We start from the raw sequence: 17,242 nt of genomic DNA, 5'->3' as shown, positions 1-17,242 counted from the left end.
GTTCAAGAAGCTGAGAAGGTCTCTTCTCAGAAGGATGATGATATTGGGAGTTTTAGGCCTCTAAAAAGGCTTAGAAACCATAATTATGATGATAAATCTCCCACAATCACCTTAAAAGCTAAAAGATTCAAAACATTGGAAAAAAGGCCTAAAGATTCTGGTAAAGGAATGGAACCAGCAACTAAGGAAGGGGATCAGGAATCTCTGATCTCACAAGACCCTGTTGAAGCTCACAATTCTCCTAGTGTTGATTCAGACCCTCATGCTACTCATCACTCACCACTACATGAGCCAGAATCCACTCATATACCTACACCTCCAGTATCTCCAATACATACTGATACCCAGGGGCCAGGTGATGAAATTGACAGTCATAACTTGGAAGTGCCCCAAGTTTTGCATCTACAAGCTCCAACAATTCAAGTCACTCCACCAACAACACCAATTCCTGATGCTGATTTTCATCCAGAATTGCCTACAACACCTTCTCTGCATCTAGATACTGAAGATCAGATTTTAGGTGAGCATCAGAATATGGATGTTGATCAGAACTTAGTTGGAGATCAGCCCTTAGAGGATGATGTGGAAGCCTCCATAGCTTCTCATACTGTTCTTTTATCAAAAGATGCTGAAGTTGTTGACTCTGTAAGTTCTGATGCTACACATGTTGATGCTACTGGTAATGCTGCTACAAGTTTAGATGCTGATGCAGCTGGTCCTTCTGGACATGCACCTCTGCAAGCTCCTTTAAAGGCTGAAATAGTCAAAAAATTTGTTACAGGGGAAGCACCAGTACCTTGAAGTGAAACTCCTAGAGGACAGGAGTGGACTAGGGAGTGGAACTCAGTTACCTTTGTTCCTACAGAAAAGATTCTTGCTGATCATTTGGAAAAAGCTGATGAGTTGTTAGTCAATGAAGATTTCAAGACACAACTAAGAGTTACTGCACTTACTACAAGGCACCTTCAAGGTCAACAGTCTATAACTCAAGCCAAAGTGGACAAGATTCAAGAATCATTAATGCAGAAAAATACACTTGTCAAGCTGGACAAGAAAAGGTTTTTCAAACCTTCCTTTGACCAAATTACCAACATTGAGAAAATACAAGAGAAGCAACAGTCTCAGATTGATGAAATTTTGAAAAATCAAGCTTCTCAGCAATCTCAACTCAATGAGATCCAATCCTCAGTGGAATTGCTTCTCTCTCTTCTTTTACCTGCTGATGCCAAAAAGGGAGAGAAAGTAATTAAATCCAAATGCAAACCTGATAAGACACTGAAGAAAAAGGATGATGGTAATGACCCAGGAAACTCTGAAATGGGTGGAGGTCATGGTCAAGGTGGAGGTCTCTCATCAAGTAGAGCTGGAACTACAAGTCATAGAACAAGTTCTGATACTGGGAGAAGAATAACTTCTGATACTGGTAAAAGGATAAGTTCTGATGAACTTTTGGATCTTGATGAAGAAATTTCAAGATAGTTATTTCTGAAAGAAAATCCAGGAATGGACTTTGAGAGTCTAATGGAAGAAGAAGCTAGGCTTAAGTTAGAAAAGGTCAACTCCAAATCTGAAGCTTCTGTTGTTAAAAAGAAACTTCCTACGGCGAAAGGCATTGTGATAAAAGAAAGGACAAATCCTGTGGCAATCAAGGCCAAATCACAATTGCAGATAGATGCAAGGTCCAAGGGCAAAGAAAAAGTTGGTGAACCTGTAAAGGTTTATGTGCCTCCTATGGATGAAGAAATTTCTGTTGAAGATGCTGATCTTACTCTGACTTCAAGGAAGATTTCAAAAACAACCTCTGACATGGCTCAAGTTGTTCAGAGTCAAGATATAGTTAGTTCTGATATAACAATGAAGCAAGCAACCTCTGACATAGCTCAAGTTAACTTGATATCAGAAGATAAGTCAAAGGAAACCTCTGACATTGCTCATGTTAAATCCTCAAAGTTACTCCTACCAGGATTCACTAAAGCCAAACAGACTCAACCTTTGAAGACTGCAGCAAGTGGTTTTGAAGCAAGAGTGGTTACTAGAAAGGAAGCAAGAGATAAATCTGGATTGGGTAGTGCTGATGAAAGAAGAGTGCAGAACATAACCAATGATCCAACTTCCATAAGTGAACCAGGTGTTTGAGCAACTCCTGAAAGATTGAATCAACTAGAATTTGTACAGATGGTCTACCATACCTTCTTGAAAGAACACATCTTGTTATATTTTATGACAGACGGAAGAGTTTACCATATAAGGGAAAATGCTATATCACTGAAGTATTTTGAGGATCTAGAACATGTTTATTCTTACTTCAAGTGAATGACAGAATAACAGAAAGTGCTGCAAGATATTTGAAGACTCAAATTCAGAGACAGAAAAGGCTTTATTCTGTAAAGTCTGACAGCACATACTGTCCAAAGTACAGTGATCACAAGGGTGATATTGTTGATATGAAGCCTAATACTGAACGATCAGAACATATCTTGGTATTAAGGGACTTGAATTCAATCTAGAGTTTGACAAAGCCTATGTCATAAGACCAGATCAGGAGTTGAGAAAAGCAAAAATTAATGATCTCAGATATGCTATCTTCCAAACTAGTGAAGATACTGCAGAACTCAAAGATGCAAAAAGAAGGATGATTGATGAACTCAGATATGCTGAGAGATGTTTTTTAAAGAACTATCTCAGAATAACTCCTGACATCAAAGAGATCAGAAAGTGAAGCCAAATCAAGATTTACAACTGCTCAAATTTTGATGTGTATACAGACTGAAGTTGTTATCAGAAGTTAAAGTTGGTAAAGCTTTAAGGACTGTAAGTTGTAGTTATCTAGTCAAATTCTCATGTAATTGTACTTAATATTTTTGACATCATCAAATATTTGTTAAACTTGTATATTATGCTAATTTACAAGTTGGGGGAGATTGTTAGATATATTTGATAATGTCATGTCTAATATAATTCATGTTTAGTTTTCAGATCTTACTTAAACAGGACAAATCAGTAATTATACTGAAGTCAGAACTTAAGTTATCAGTACTTAAGATTCAGGAGATATTTATCAGGAGATAATATCAGGACTTAAAGGAAACTTTCAAATAAGGAAGGCGGCTGATTGAAAGGAAAGAAGATCAAGACAAATGTAAGAAGAGATATGCATAAAGAAGGAATTCTGTGAAGAATGGAATACTGGGAAGAAAAGATAACTGATTGATATATTTTAGGAAGCAGAATTATATTCCATATCAATTAGCGATTATCTTGTAACTGTGTGATATATAAACACAAACATAGGGTTTACACTATAAGTGTTATCATTATCGAGAATATTATTCATTGTGACCCTAGCAGCTCTCGTGATATTTGTTCATCACTGAAAGAGGACAGTTCCATATTGTAACAGAGTTTATTATATTGAATAAAGTCTGTTTTCTGTTACTTGAGTTCTTTAATTCGATTTGATTGAGATAAACACTATATTCAACCCCCTTCTACAGTGTGTGTGACCTAACACTTAGTGTCACTATCATACAAATCAATTTTGTTCCATATTTTGGCTCTAATCAACCATGTATGTCACTTTTCATAGTATTTGAGTCACTTTACACCCTATAAGAGTCAATTTCCACAATATATATGTATATTTAACATGTTAACATCATATAAATGCAATTTGACATCCTTTTACCACCTCCTCGTTCCACTTTCATACAAGTCAATTTTGTTCCATATTATGGCTCTAATCAACCATATAAGTCACTTTTCACCATATTAGAGTCACTTTGCACCCTATAAAAATCACTTTCCACCATATATGTGTACAATTAACATGTTAACATCATATACATCCAATTTAACATACTTTTACCACCTCTTAGTGACACTTTCATACAAGTCAATTTTGTTCCACATTTTAGCTTTAATCAACCATGTAAGTTACTTTTCATCATATATCTACACCATATATGGCCTTTACCAACACTTTTTTTGGTGTTATAAGCAAAAATGTTACCCCAAATCACTAAAATTTGATCTGCGGTAACAGTTTACTTTTATGTTATTGTAGAGAATAATAAATGTTACCATAGACACAATTAAATTGCTATTGTAACACAAAATATAGTTTTAGTATTGATATTAGAATTAGTGTTGCAATAAGGATAAATATTTAGGCGGAATGGGCCAATTTTTTCTCAAAAATTCAAACTCAAATTAATTTTATTTCCCTCTAGTGTCTAATTCCCCCCGGTCAATTATTCATTCCCCCTTCCCTAATTATTCACTCCCTTAGACAAATATTCATTTTCCCCTCAAGCTCTCTTCCACAAAACACAACCACGAAAAACAAACGCAAACTCTAGGTCATCCAACTCTTCTTTCTCAAACCCTAGTTCATGACCTATGAATCCTTGCTGGAATTGAAGCTTGATTTACTTATCAAATCTGTATATATACCTTTGTTTTTATCTATTTTGTTAGCAAATGGTTTTATTATTACTACAAATTTCAACATCGCACTCATCTCCGATCTCATTTCTTAATCAATTGAATCGCAGATTATTTCTCGATCTGATGCGGGTTCGTTTCTCTGACTGTCTCCCCCCTCACTTTCCCTCTCTCCATAGATTTAAAGTTTTCATCTCTATTATTGTACCTATCTTATTATATTTATATATGTATGTATGTGTATTTATATATTTGTATCGATGTGTGTATTTTGTTAAAGTTATCAGTTGCTCACTGCCAGGAGCATCAACGACAATATAGGAGCAAGTGTTTAGCATTTGTATCAGATTTGTATTAATTATAGATTAAATATTTTCTTAAATATTATCACTTCATTTTGTTATAATCAATCCTTATCATCATCTGTAAATATTATCATGTAACAGCCTATATATACTTGGCTATCATATCAATACAAGCAATAAAACTTTTCTGCATTTATCTTTATTTTATGGTATCAGAGCCTAAATAAGTACATCAGGCTTTTCTCTTGTCATTCATCATGTCCGATGAAACCACTCCACCTTCTACTACACAGGTACTTGTCGATCCTGTCACTTCATTGGTTCCATCCAACCCGTACGTCATTCATCATTCTGATAGTCCTTCTACAGTCCTCGTTACTCCGCTTTTAACGGGTGACAATTATGGTTCATGGTGTCGTGCCATTACCATGGCTCTACGAGCCAAGAGCAAATATTGCTTCGTTGATGGTTCTCTGCCAAAACCAACATCAAGTATTGATATTACTAACTGGCAACGCTGCAATGATCTAGTCAGCAGCTGGATTCTCAACTCAGTTTCTCCTGAAATCAGGCCTAGCATTCTCTATGCTGATACTGCAGCTCAAGTTTGGACAGATCTGAAGGAGCGTTTCTCCCTGTCCAATATGCCTAAGATTTATCAACTGAAGCAGTCTATTTTAGCTCTAAAACAGGAAGGTATGAATGTTTCTTCCTACTTTACTCAACTCAAGTCTTTGTGGGATGAATTGAACAGTATCATATCCCCTTCTCCATGCATATGCGGCAACGCGAAAAATATCGTGCAATAACAAAATCAAGATCGTGCAATGGAGTTTCTGCAAGGACTTCATGACAGCTTCTCCGCTATACGCAGTCAGATATTACTCATGGAACCATTTCCATCTACTCAACGCATTTATAATCTTGTGCGTCAAGAAGAAAAGCAGCAAGAAATTAATGTTCGTTCAGTCCCTGCAATCGAATATGCTGCTCTCCAGGTTTCAAAACAATCCCGACAATCTGGAAAACGTCAACGCCCCTTTTGCGATCATTGTAATCGACATGGACACACTCGGGCCACATGTTATCAGATTCATGGTTTTTCGAATAAACTTGGCAAACCAAGTCCTACTCCTTCAGCCTCTATTATTGCTCCAGTTCCCACTAATACAAGTCCTCAAATCACTCAAGACCAGTACAATAAACTTGTTGCCCTTCTCGCCAAGGAAGACGTTGTTTCTCCTATTTCTCCTTCCGCGTTTTTAGCAGGTACCATCCTATCTTGTATGACTTCTTCCTGGATAATTGATTCAGGAGCATCAAATCATATATGCACATCGTTGTCATTTTTTTCTACATATCATTCATTAAATAAAATTATAACGGTCGAATTACCTGATGGTACTCATGCATCAGTAACTCATATTGGTGTTATTAAATTTTCTTCTTCACTCATTCTCAAAGATGTATATTATATTTCATCTTTTAAATTTAATTTATTGTCTGTTTCACAATTAACGAATCAACTTAATTGTGATGCAATTTTCTCATCCTCAACATGTTTATTTCAGGACCATTTAACGAAGGCGACGATTGGTCGGGGTAAACTTTAAAACGGCCTTTATCGTTTAGAAGACGTTTCAAATCCAAGTTTTGCATTTTCTTTTCGGCAGTTAAATAAATTTGATTTATGGCATTCCCGCCTGGGACATCCTTGTGATTCTCGTTTTAATTTTCTTTGTAGACAATTCAAGAATATTTATGGCAATAAAGATTTTATTTATGATGTTTGTCCAAAAGCTAAGCAGTCTCGAAATAAATTTCCTTTAAGTGTAACACGTAAATCTAAAAAATTTGAGTTGTTACACATTGATATTTGGGGACCCTTTTCGGTACCTTCCAATAATGGATCACGATTTTTCTTAACAATTATGGATGATTTTTCCCGCTGCACATGGGTCTACTTAATGAAAACTAAGTCACAAACTTTTCATATGATAACCCATTTTTTTAATCAAATTCAACGTCAATTCAGTCTTGCAGTATCTCAAATTAATACTGGAAATGGTGGCATCTTTCTTCCACAACTTCAAACCATTCGGTCTGACAATGGGTCCGAGTTTCTTTCATCTACTTTTCAAAATTGGTTTAGTACCCAGGGAATCACTCATCAACGAAGTTGTATCTACACTCCTCAATAAAATGGTATTGTGGAGCGTAAGCACCGTCATTTACTAGATGTCGCTCGAGCTTTACGTTTTCAAGCTCACCTCCCATTATCATTTTGGGGAGAATGTGTACTCACTGCTGCCTATCTAATTAATAAATTACCAACACCATTTCTGGATTTTAAATCTCCATATGAAATATTATTTGAAGAAGTTCCTTCATACTCCTCTTTACGAGTTTTCGGTTGCTTGTGCTTCGCTAAGAACATGCATGTTCAACATAAATTTGATGCGCGCGCTAAACCTTACATATTTGTAGGATATCCTTATGGTATAAAAGGGTATCAAATTTATGACCCTGATACTCGTCGTATCCATGTTTCTCGCGATGTAATCTTTCATGAATCAACTTTTCCATATCGTGATGTTCCTGCTAAGGCACAGTCTAATGATATCACTATCACATCTCTGGATGATGATCATCTCGCACCTTGGTCAAGTCCAAATTTTGTTCAAATGGATAATCCTATCGATTCACAAGAATCGCCATCTCCTGGTTTTGATTCTTCGCCGGTTAATGAAGATACACAATCTTCTAGTCATAACATTCAACCGTCAACGGTCGTTGCGCCTCAACGCCCCCAAAGGATGCGACGTCCACCATCCCATCTCAGTCAATATATTTGTAATATTAATGATTCCTCTATATCTTTTCCATTAGCTAATCATATTTCTTGGAATCAGTTTAGTCCCTCTCATCGTTCATTTCTTACCAAGGTCATTGATCATGATGAACCTCGAACTTTTTCTCAAGCTGTCAAATCTTCAAAATGGCGTGATGCGATGTCTGCCGAAATTCGAGCTCTTATTTCTAACAAGACTTGGTCCCTTTTCCCATTACCAGCAGGTAAAACTCCAATCGGATGTAAATGGGTCTATAAAATTAAGTATCATTCTGATGGATCCATTGAACGCTATAAGGCACGCTTAGTTGCCAAAGGATATACGCAAATTGAAGGAATCGATTATCATGATACTTTTGCTCCAGTTGCAAAATTAGTAACAGTCCGTCTTCTTCTCTCCATCTCTGTTATTAACAATTGGTCATTACACCAACTTGATGTGAACAACGCATTTTTACAAGGCGATTTACATGAAGAAGTATACATGCAAATGCCTCCAGGTTTTTCTCAAGTTGGTGATACTCGTGTTTGTAAGTTACATAAATCCATTTATGGGCTTAGACAATCTTCTCGTGAATGGTTTGACAAATTGTCATCCACTCTCGTCGCTCATGGATTTCGTCAATGCATTTCAGACTATAGTCTCTTCACATATCTTCGTAATAACATCTTTATATTTGTCCTCGTCTATGTTAACGATATTATTATCACTGGTAATAATGATGATTTTATTACCAAAACAAAACAATTTCTTGCTCAATCCTTTTCAATTAAGGATCTCGGGCCTCTTCGTTATTTTCTTGGAATCGAAGTTTCTCGTTCTAAAAAGGATTTATTTTTATGTCAACGAAAATACACTCTTGATATCTTATCCGATTCTGGAATGCTTGGTTCTAAACCTTCTCCTATTCCAATGGAACAACACACTCGTCTTCATCCAGATGATGATACTCCACTCCCAGATCCATCAATTTATCGACGTCTCATTGGCCGTCTATTATATCTAACTGTCACTCGTCCGGACATTCAGTATGCAGTTAACACGCTCAGTCAATTTATGCAAAATCCATGTTCGTCTCATATGGACGCTGCTTATAGAGTCCTTCGTTACCTTAAGGGTTCTATTGGTCGAGGTACACTCTTATCTTCTTCCAACATATTTTCTCTCATTGGTTTTTCTGATTCCGATTGGGCGGGTTGTCCAACCACTCGTAGATCTACAACCGGTTACTTTACAATGTTAGGATCTAGTCCTATTTCATGGAAAACAAAGAAGCAACCAACCGTCTCTCGATCATCTGCCGAGGCTGAATATCGTTCTCTAGCTGCTCTCACTGCGGAGCTACAATGGCTTCACACTCTCTTATCAGAACTTGGATTTCCTCCACCTACGCCATTCAAAGTTTATTGTGATAATCAGGCTGCTATTTATATTGCCAAAAATCTGGTATTTCACGAAAGAACAAAACACATAGAAATTGATTGTCATTTTATTCGTGAGAAAATTCTCTCTGGTCTTATCTCTCCATCTTACATTCGCTCTTTTGATCAACTCGCTGATATTTTTACCAAACCACTTGGTGGCAATACTATAGCTCGATTACTTCCCAAGTTGGGCGTGGTTGACATTTCTTCCCCGGCTCCAACTTGACGGGGGGTGTTAAAGTTATCAGTTGCTCACTGCCAGGAGCATCAACGACAATATAGGAGCAAGTGTTTAGCATTTGTATCAGATTTGTATTAATTATAGATTAAATATTATCTTAAATATTATCACTTCATTTTGTTATAATCAATCCTTATCATCATCTGTATATATTATCATGTAACAGCCTATATATACTTGGCTATCATATCAATACAAGCAATAAAACTTTTCTGCATTTATCTTTATTTTATATTTGTCAACTAATATTAAATTGGGGGTGCTCTACGGAGGAGGAGAAGTAGATTTAATGATAAAATGCAAGCACTTCGGAATCTTATACCCAACTCAAAGAAGGTACATAATTACATTTTAGTTGTGGGTCTTCTAGAATTTGTTTTAATAAACTGATAAAGTTTCAATATTTGATGAAGCCATTGAATACCTCAAGCAACTCCAGCTCTGAGTACATGTCTACTTTTTAGCCCTACAATAATGTATAATAGCCTTTTTTTTATATCTTGCGATGTTTACAGTTAAATTAGTTTGTAAATTGGTATTTGTCTATGCTTCACTGCTTTATACAATTAATTTTTTATAGTGCTCTTTTCAGACACTAACAAAGCTGTTATGAGACTTAAGTATTAAAACATAATAGGCATATGCAAAACTATTGAAGTGATTGTCGCAGACTAGTAAAACTCACTCACTTGTTTTTTGGTTTACAAGTTGCGAAACTCGAATATCAACTATTTAGTGTATTTTTTTTATCGATGTAATATATAATACTCAAATGAGAAGCCTCCTTGTTTTAAACTATCACATATTTTAATCTTAGGCACTCCTTTCTGGAAACTGGTTGACAGGGTTCTGAAGAGTTGCCTCGGGTTAACGGAGGGGGCAAACACTTAATGCCCCAAACTTTTGTTCTCAGGGATTTATATCAAACTTGTGAAGTCGAGGCAAGTAAAATGTTTATTTATACATATTTTGTGAAATACATGTTTCATGTTTCTTCTCATTATTTTTATTATGTCATCATTGTCATGTCAATTTATATGTTTCTGTCTCTTGTCAAAATGATATTGCGTTCGGATTGTATTTTAATCTTTTCTTTATGAAAAAATATTACAAATGAATCTCCTTAAGGTATTCAAATAAAGTTTACTCCAGGAACACTTAAAAAGTAACATGAATATCACAACAATAGCAAGATAATAATGAAATAGATGGTAATAATTATTTTACAATCAAATCCGTCTACTCAATAGGTAAATTTAAGTAAAGTTGTTAAATTTTTCGAATTAAACAAGATGATATGTTTGGGGGAACTAAGATTTTGCCAAACACTCTCGAGTCGGAATAAGAGCTTTTGATTTTATTTCTTTAATTTTAGAAATATTTAGTCATAGATTTTATTAAAAACAATTATCTAAATCCATGGAAAACCAAGACGTCATAAGCTAACTTCACAAATGCTTTTGACATATTTGTTGAAGTTTTCTTAATTTTGTTTCTAAACAAGGGTTTTAGATAATAATCAGCATTAGATCATAAGATTGGTGTTCTCATTAAGTCAAATTTCATAAGAGTTTTATTAATATATTAAAAAAAATTGACAAACTACGAAGGAAAGAAACAGAGAATGAAACTTAATGGTCTGTCTTGATTCTGACAAGTTGTTACCGGAAGTTTGTGTTTAGCGTCTTAATTATCAGTTTTAATTATCAGTATTAAGACGACCTAATATACTCTACCCAATTATAGTGTTGACTAGATCATTATGTTATTTTAGAACATTAAATCTTTGAAAAAGATTTATATCCTTATGATATCTAAGTTTATACTTGTTATTTTGCCTCTTTGTTGGTAAGTATATGTTTTTTTTTGCATGGTGATACATACATTATTATATTATGAACTAAATGTGAAATTGGTGTTCATTTAGTGTCAAGAATAATAAAGTTGTTTTAAAACTATGTCGTAGTTGTATACATGACTGCAAGTCTAGCTTTCCGTGTTTATTAAGAAGTATCATGAATAGGGATATAAGTCTGCTTTTAAATGGCAAGCCAGTAAGGCTTTAAGATTGTTGCATATTTTGTTATAACTTAATTATAATAATCTTAAAGTATATATATTGCATGAAAAACATTTATTCTACAATTTCAGTAAGTTACTCTTCAAATTTTCTGAGCTTCGTGTTAATTTTTAGTTGATACATGGAGGTTGTACAGGAACAACTTTGATGAATTTGAAGAAGGACAGGGTTTCCCACTACATACATTTTAGTAGCGAGCCAAAGTTTCTTCAGGTCTGTTCTCTTAAAATTACTTGTCAAAAGCTTTCTCTATTTTTAATTCAGTCATCATATGGATCATTTAGTGGTAGTGCTCTGTTCTCTTAAAATTACTTGTCAAAAGCTTTCTCTATTTTTAATTCAGTCATCATATGGATCATTTAGTGGTAGTGCAATGGTCTGACTTCTGAGATGATCAAAGTATCCAACCATGTTATTTGATTTTGCTTTTGTATTTTGCTCAAGTTTTGGTGATATAATTATTATTCTAACAACTGTTATTATTATTTTTGGTTGCTGTTCTAGAAAGTGCAACATAAGCTGCTATATATGTATGTAACCCAATTACTCGAGAAGGAACATTCTGGTTGTCATGCATTGCTTAGGGATGACAAGGTACTCACCAGACTTCTGCTGATCAAGTTGGTTAAATGATTTTTTTTTCAATTTGCTAATTCTTTCCATCATTCTTTTAAGGTGAATGCTTTTTCTTTAATGTACAGACTCTTTTCAAAAATACCTAAAGGTCTGGATTTAGTTTCTAATATTTTTAAGCAGGTTTATATACTACATAGTGAAACAGTTTTGCTATAATTTAATGTTTTACTATTAGGTTGGTATAAAAAGCCGATATCGGTTGAGTAAAGTAAGACCATATTAAACTTTATAAATTTTATTTCTTGCGTGTATTAGATACTTATTTTTTTATAGGAAGAGAGACTTAACGATGTATTATAATTTAATAGCAACCTCTGGGGATTATATAAAGTCGAAAAGGATATTATTTTAGGCTTCTACAGAGAAAAGTGTGGGTATTTCTCTTTTATTTGATTAAATTTATAATGATTGTGCAGTGATATATAATGGTTGATGCTGAGGATATGCAACCCCTTGTGTGTGACAATAGAACTGGAATGGTGAAGGTTAGTAATTTTTTTAATGCTTGTATAGTTTATTGAAGTAGATAAACAGTAAGCACGCTACTCCGGAAAGTTTAATCATTTGTGTAAAAATTATCATGATGGATCATTTTATAACAATTATGAATATCTGCTTTTGTGGTATTTAAGTTACAATCTGAACCTATTTTTATTTTAAATTATACCCTCTCTGGTCTTTATATAGAAAATAAAATGTTAATCGGTAGCATTTTACAACATATCAATAGTCAATAAACTCAATACAGTCACGAGTTTTGAGTCAAAAAAAAGAAAATACAGTCACGAGTTCACAAGTGGCAGAATGCCATGTATTTAGGCTGAAGTATCATGTACTATAACTTATACAGTCAGTTAACTCACTTTTTATATCAAATGTGAATGTGATTATATTTTGCAATATATCTAGCTTATTACTGAGGCTTATTCATTGTTTCTGGTGCTCTATCTATGAATTTCCTGATATCCTATAGGTGCTTCTGAAACTTGATTTTGGCTTTTATATATCCTCATCTGTTAGGTCTTCGAGTTGAATCCAAGAGATGATGAGAAAGTTCGCTGAGAAAAATCCAGAATTGAAGGTTAACTTTGAGGAGAGAAACTCCAGTGGAAATGGAAACTCTGGAAACTCCGGTACTTAGTAACTAGTTTATGGAAGATATTATAACATTTCACTTGTTTCAGTAAGCTATAACTAGTACATTGGTGGCTTTTGGATGGAATTAATTAGAACTTTGGTTATTTTGTTTGCTTGAACTTTGTATTTGTTGTGATGAACTTGTACTTTTATAGACGGTTCCCAAGTTCAAATATATATTCAAGTCTTAATGTTGCAAGTTGATTCAGATTTTATTGTATTTCGAAAATTAACAAGTGCAACTAATTGATATTTTAATATTGGCAAAAACATGGAAAATTGTAACAATAAATGAAAGAGTGTTACAGTAGATACATGAGTGTTTTTAAAAAAAGTGTTACAATAAGGTACAAACTTGTTACCAAAAGAATTTAATTGTTGTAGAATATTATGTTACAATAGCAAAAAAGATGTTGCAAAAGAGTTTATTGTAACATGTTTTGTAGTGTTACTAAAGGTTTACGTATATTGCAGTAGATCTGTGGTTACACCTTTATTTTGTAACCATAGATACTGAAAGTGTAACCATAGGGGTCTATTGTTACATTTACAGCTATGTTACCAAAGGGCCAAAAAATGTTACCACAGACCCCTATTGTAGCACGAGCAAATCCAACACCACGAAATTTTCAAAAAGTGTAACCTTAGCCCAATTTTTTGCTTTAGGTAACACTTTTTGGCCATTTTTACACTTTTTTTTGAGTGTTGCTAGAGGCCAAATATGGGGTATTAAAGTCACTTTGTACCATATAAGAGTCACTTTCCAAAATATTTGTACACTTAACATATTAACATCATATACATCCGATTTAACATCCTTTAACCACATCTTAGTGATACTTTCATACAAATTAATTTTGTTCCATATTTTGGATATAATCAACCATGTAAGTTACTTTTCATCATATTAGAGTCACTTTGCACCCTATAAGTCACTTTACAATATATTTGTACAATTAACATGTTACCATCATATACATACATTTTGACATCCTTTTACCACCTCTTAGTGTCACTATCATACAAATCAATTTTGTTCCACATTTTGGCTCTAATCAACCATGTAAGTCACTTTTCACAATATTAGAGTCACTTTACATCCTATATGAGTCACTTTCCACAATATATATGTATAATTAACATGTTAACATCATATAAATGCAATTTGACATCCTTTTATCCCCTCCTTATTCCACTTTCATACAAGTCAATTTTGTTCCACATTTTGGCTCTAATCAACCATGTAAGTCACTTTTCACCATATTAGAGTCACTTTGCACCCTATAAAAAACCACTTTCCACCATATATTTGTACAATTAACATGTTAACATCATATACATCCAATTTAACATCCTTTTACCACCTCTTAGTGCCACTTTCATACAAGTCAATTTTGTTCCACATTTTGGCTCTAATCAAACATGTAAGTCACTTTTCACCATATTAGAGTCACTTTGCACCCTATAAGAGTCAATTTCCACAATATATTTACAAAATTAACATGTTAACATCATATACATCCAATTTGACATCCTTTTACCACCTCTTAATGATAGTTTTATACAAGTCAATTTTGTTCCCCATTTTGGCTCTAATCAACACTTTAAGTCACTTTTCACAATATTAGAGTCACTTTGCACCCTATAAGAGTCACCTACCACCATATATTGATATAATTAATAGATAACATCATGAACATGCAATATAACATCCTTTAACCACCTCTTGGTACCCCTTTCCTACAAGTCAATTTTGGCCCACATTTTGTCTCTCATCTATCATTCAAGTGACTTCACATCATATTAGTCATTTTGCACCCTACAAAATTCATTTTCCACCATATATTTGTACAATTAACATGTTAACATATACATCCTATTTGACATCCTTTTACTACCTCTTAGTGCCACTTTCATACAAGTCAATTATGTTCCAAAATTTGGCTCTAATTAACCATGTAAGTCACTTTTCACCATATTCTATTCACTGTGCACCCTATAAAAATTACTTTCCACCATATATTTGTACAATTAACATGTTAACAACATATTCATCCAATTTAACATCCTGTTACCACCTCTTGGTGACACTGTCATACAAGTCAATTTTGTTCCACATTTTAGCTCTAATCAACCATGTAAGTTACTTTTAATCATATTAGAGTTACTTTGTACCCTATAAGAGTCATTTTCCAATATATTTGTACAATTAACATGTTAATATCATATACATACAGTTTAACATCCTTTAACCACATCTTAGTGACACTTTCATACAAGTCAATTGTGTTCCATATTTTCGCTCAAATCAACCATTGTTGTTACTTTTCATCATATTATAGTCACTTTGCACCCTATAAGAGTCACATTACAATATATTTGTACGATTAACATGTTAACATCATATACATACATTTGACATCCTTTTACCACCTATTAATGTCACTATCATACAAATCAATTTTGTTCCACATTTTGGCTCTAATCAACCATGTAAGTCACTTTTCACAACATTAGAGTCCCTTTACACCCAATAAGAGTAACTTTCCATAATATATATGTATAATTAACATTTTAACATCATATACATCCAATTTAACATCCTTTAACCACCTCTTAGTGCTACTTTCATACAAGTCAATTTTGTTCCACATTTTGGCTCTAATCAACCATGTTAGTCACTTTTCACCATATTAGAGTCACTTTGCACCCTATAAGAGTCACTTTCCACCATATATTTACATAACTAACATGTAAACATCATATAAATCCAATTTGACATTCTTTTACCAGCTCTTAGTGACAGTTTCATACAAGTCAATTTTGTTCCACATGTTGGCTCTAATCAACCCTTTAAGTCACTTTTCACCATATTAGAGTCACTTTGCACCATATAAGAGTCACTTGCCCCCATATATTGATACAATTAATGGTTAACATCATGAACATGCAATATGACATCTTTTAACCACCTCTTAGTGTCACTATCATACAAATCAATTTTGTTCCAGATTTTGGCTCTAATCAACCATGTATGTCACTTTTCACAGTATTAGAGTCACTTTACACCGTATGAGAGTCATTTTCCACAATATATATGTATATTTAACATGTTTACATCATATAAATGCAATTTGACATCCTTTTACCACCTCATCATTCCACTTTCATCCAAGTCAATTTTGTTTCACATTTTGGCTCTAATCAACAATGTAAATCACTTTTCACCATATTAGAGTCACTTTGCACCCTATAAAAATCACTTTACACCGTATATTTTTACATTTAACATGTTAACATCATATACATCCAATTTAACATCCTTTTACCACCTCTTAGTGACACTTTCATACAAGTCAATTTTGTTCCACATTTTAGCTTTAATTAACCATGTAAGTTACTTTTCATCATATTAGAGTCACTTTGCACCCTATAAGAGTCACTTTCCAATATATTTGTACAATTAACATTTTTACATCATATACATTCGATTTAACATCCTTCAACCACATCTTAGTGACACTTTCATAAAAATCAATTTTGTTCCACATTTTGGCTCTAATCAACCATGTAAGTTACTTTTCATCATATTAGAGTCACTTTGCACCCTATAAGAGTCACTTTCCACAATATATATGTATAATTAACATGTTAACATCAGATAAATGCAATTTGACATCATTTTACCACCTCCTCGTTCCATTTTTATACAAATCAATTTTGTTCTAAATTTTGGCTCTAATCAACCATGTAAGTCACTTTTCACCATATTAGAGTCACTTTGCACCCTATAAGAGTCACTTTCCATCATATATTTACACAATTAACATGTTAACATTATATACATCCAATTTGACATCCTTTTACTACCTCTTAGTACCCCATTTTGGCTCTAATCAACCCTTTAAGTCACTTTTTACAATATTAGAGTCACTTTGCACCCTATAAGAGTCACTTGCCACCATATATTGATATAATTAATAGTTAACATCATGAACACACAATATGACATCCTTTAACCACCTCTTGGTACCCCTTTCCTACGAGTCAATTTTGGCCCACATTTTGGCTCTCATCTATCATTCAAGTGACTTCACATCATATTAGAGTCACTTTGCACCCTA

The 17,242-nt window shown here is 33.8% G+C and overlaps 1 long non-coding RNA gene across 1 annotated transcript; it reads left to right on the top strand.

Annotated features, from left to right (window-relative positions):
• Nucleotides 1-11,482: 11,482 nt before the first annotated feature.
• On the top strand, nt 11,483-12,468 carry LOC141671727 (uncharacterized). The gene is made up of 3 exons (XR_012555233.1): nt 11,483-11,558; nt 11,850-11,939; nt 12,398-12,468. It is a non-coding gene; the product is annotated as an uncharacterized LOC141671727 (long non-coding RNA).
• The last annotated feature ends 4,774 nt before the right edge of the window (nt 12,469-17,242 follow it).

This window comes from Apium graveolens, chromosome 7 (genome assembly GCF_009905375.1).
Source record: "Apium graveolens cultivar Ventura chromosome 7, ASM990537v1, whole genome shotgun sequence".
Classification (NCBI taxonomy): Eukaryota; Viridiplantae; Streptophyta; class Magnoliopsida; order Apiales; family Apiaceae; genus Apium; species Apium graveolens.
The sequence above is the reverse complement of the archived record's forward strand: the minus strand, read 5'-3'. Positions and strand labels throughout refer to the sequence as shown.